Consider the following 3,863-nt stretch of genomic DNA (forward strand, 5'->3'; position numbering starts at 1 on the left):
TTTAGGAGAAACTAGATTCGAAAACCGGTGCCGGCTCAAATATCCAGCGATTAAAGAAAGTCGAGCGTCAATGTTGAGAAGTGAAAGAAAGAGTGGAATGCTGTAAGCTGGTAGAAGTCTCGGAAACTTCTTTTCCATTTTGGCGTCGGAGACTCAAAAGCACCACCCTCAAGGCCGCTTGACCCGACATCCTGTACCCTTGGCCTTCAGTACCTCGCTTAACCAAACAGTGGCTTCATTCACAGCACCCGCATAGTCCTCCGCGCTGGTGGCCAGATCACTGTTACTAGAGACCGGGCTCCCTTCCAGCTGTGCGGCGTTGATTACGGTTTCCATCGAGCCAGCTCGTCGATGCGTAGCGAGAGACAGCCTGGAGGCACTGCTGTTTTCTTCTTCTAATTAACCCGACTTGAAAAAGCCACTAGCGTCAAATGAAAAAAACTGCCTTTACTACAAGAAATCACCTGCGCATCAAATAAAAGGCGCAATAATTATAACAAGCTGGACAGGTTCCCAAAAAAGCGGACAGGAAATCTTTTCCGCGCGTAATAATTCACGTGTGGGTTGTGGTTCAGCGAGGAGGGGTACGAAAATTATTCGAAATGTCACTGCTGGCGGTTCGCTTCTCTCTGTAGAATTTACTTAAGCTCCGCCTTACTCGACTAGGGCACCGTCTATCTGCTCCGATTCTCCCCTCCTTCGGGGCAAGCGCCAAGTGATATGCTCTGAATCCAGGGTGCGAATATATTCACTATATAATTTCATCAGGCAAATTCCTCTGCTGGAATGACAATTCACTGCTGTTTTTTTAGTTCCTTTTCATTTCTTGTACAAATTCTAGTCAAAGACATGAAACTATCAAAATACTCCGCTCATTGTTCATGAGTACGTTTGTATCCACAATGCACCTAGGCGAATGCACCCTGGCCGCCGTGGGTATGTGCCATTAAGCCGAAGGACATCATCATCATCATAATCATCATCATTATTATCGCCACTGCTTGCTTATGGGCAATGCCCCTTACGGGTAGGTGCCATTTTATGCGGCAAACCGCAACAACTTGAATATTGCGGAAAGCCGCCACCATTTCCACGATTCTGACCATCTCTGATGGGTTGCGGCTAAGTACCTGGCGGTGCTGCGCTTTCTCTTGAATTTTAGCTTGATTTCTTGCGTTCTTTTTCTGTTTTTCAGGATGACTGAACACGGGAATATAGACTGATGTCCACAAGCTCCCCAGGCTAGAGTAGCTCTCCCTGGTCAGCCTGTTTCTCCCGGGATGAGTTGTCACTTGATTGCGTCTTCCATGGCGGAGGAAGCAGCATCGCAATTGCGCTTCTTCCCGTGAATTGGCGCTCAGTCAGACTTAATAACATCTGGGCTGTACAGGTACTCTCGCCAATCACCTGGTGAGCGCGTTTATACTTCCTCATCTGGCATGCTCTAAATGTTTATTCCGCGGTGTAGACCCAGAGCTGAGCGCGTCTGAGACGATAGAGAAACTAACTTCGGCTGGCGTGAGCGCCATTCACCGATGCAACGGAATAGTGGGCGGGACGAAGGTACCAACCGAGAAATTATAGCTACGTTTGCGGGCTGACTTGCCCATCTGAAGTCTAGGTTTGGCCATTGGTTTTTTTGTGCCGATAAGTTTACATTGCTCTACAGTGCTGCGATTGCTGGAGGTTTAGCCATAGTGCCAACGCCTGTGAATCGAGTTTTCATTGTTGTTCGTGCGGAGAGAGCCATGAACTTGCTGGGTGTTTTGAGCACGAGAAGTGCTGTTTGTGATGTGGGGGCCACTCAGCAAGCCATACTAACGGTACAGCGTGGGCTGAAGAAGTTGAAGTGCCGGAGTTAATTGACGAGCGCGGGTGCACAAGACGAGAGGCATTTGCAGCTATAAAGGTTAGAGCATCGGGCTATTCCAGTGTGGCAGCGCGGCATGCTGCTGTTGTGGATTCCACCTTGTCTCGAGAGATAGCTGCTGCAGTAGAGAAAGCATTGACGAGTGCCATAGATTGTATAGTAGACAATCTATCTGCGGGAATTTCACAGGTCATTGACTCACAGATGTCCACTTTGTTTCAAGCCTCCACCGCTCCTCTTTGTGGCACAATCTCTTTAGCCTTGGTTGTTCCTCCCCAAACTTCTGTGCCCGTCACTACTCAGTCAGAGCCTTTGTCTATTCCTAAAATCAGATATACAAATCACACTGTGGCAAAAGTATCATCTGTAGAGTGCGTTCATATCTAAGCTCAGATGCGAGCTCAAAAGCGCAGTGGGTATCCGGTAGGTTTTGCGGATCTGTCTTGCCCCCTGGCAACGACGAAATGAATCACCCCAAGTTTCCACTCAAAGGCAGTCTTTTGTAACAGGCGGTAGCCTCTGCAGCTCTTTCGGTAGAATTGGGGGTGCTGAAAGTATAGCAGTAGAACTTCCGGTCAATTCTTTCCGCTTGAACAGATTTAGGTTGTTTAACCCATTAACTAACTCTAGACCAAATTGATCTTCAGGAAACGTGGTTGAAACTAAAAACTTATCGCTCTTTGAGGATAGATGGGTCGACAAGAGGTGGTGGCCTGCTGTTGTTCGTATGCTGAGTTTCGCCTCATGGCAAATGTATCATTTAAACATGAGGACACAGCGCGAAATTCAGGCTGTTGATCTGAATCTTCTTTTATACCAACCATTCATTATAGCTAATGTATAGTTTCTCACATGTGTGCATCACATTCGGCCTCTTGACACGTTTCTATCTCAATGCAGGACACAAGTTCTTTAACGTGCACAGACATCGCAAAGTACGCCGGCCTCTAGAATATCGCACTGAGAAAAGAGTATGGGTGGTCAGCATGCTGCGGCATGAGAAGGCACTCGCTTTGGTGATTTATAGAATGTATGTCCGTCCAGCTTTAGAGTTCGTCTGTTTTAGAGTTCATCTGTGTCTTGTTCTCCGGATCAAGTGCGTATAAACTTCCCCCCTTTTCTCTTGGAGTGTGAGGCGTTGCGCCTCTGTCTGGTCCTATCAAAATTTTGGGATAATTCTGTTTTGCACCTAGTGGCACGGATTCCGCCATTACCTTGAATATTTCGGCTCTTAAAAGTCCAAACGTTTGTAAAAAAGTGCAATTCTTCACTTCATGCCTCAAATTTGATCTCTCCTTGACCCTTTAAACGTGTGCATTTCGAACACTCTTCCGATATGCGCCAATTCTACATCTACTGTGATTGCCTTTGAAGACATCTTTGAAAACCATGCAAAATTTATGCCTTTCCATTTGCTCAACAATTTATTACAAGATTACTTGATGTGCTTTCACTCTCATGTTTTCATTTCCTGCGATGCGTCACAGTGTGATGAAAACGCTGGTGTGTGTATTTTCTTTCTCTCTGGACTGGTAATTTTCACTCCGCCAAACCGATTTCACCACTATTTATTTTTCTGAATTTTAACCAGTAGTCCTGGCTTTGAGCAAGTAAAACAGGCTATTGTCTTCTGTCCTAATTATCACGGATTCACTATCCCTGTGCTCCTTTCTCACCGCTTCTACGGGATATGCGGGACACAGGCACTCCGCTTACTCAAATGCTTGGTACCATCCCGCATGTGTTCATTATGGCTCGTTTGGGTACCTGGGTTAAGAGGAATTCATTTAAATGAGGGTGCTAATAACCTGGCGAAGTCATCTCTTTAAGGCCCCTTCATATCTCTCCTTACGCCCTGCCCTTATATTACTGTGGCCATGTTTCGCAGGTATCTGCTATTGAAAGAATCTACAGCAGCAGCACTTACCTCCTCTCCCAACTTCCAGCGGCTTCTCTACTCGTGGTGCGGTAAAGGATGGCGATCGCAACAGCT

Source organism: Amblyomma americanum, chromosome 2 (assembly GCF_052857255.1).
Source record: "Amblyomma americanum isolate KBUSLIRL-KWMA chromosome 2, ASM5285725v1, whole genome shotgun sequence".
Lineage (NCBI taxonomy): Eukaryota > Metazoa > Arthropoda > Arachnida > Ixodida > Ixodidae > Amblyomma > Amblyomma americanum.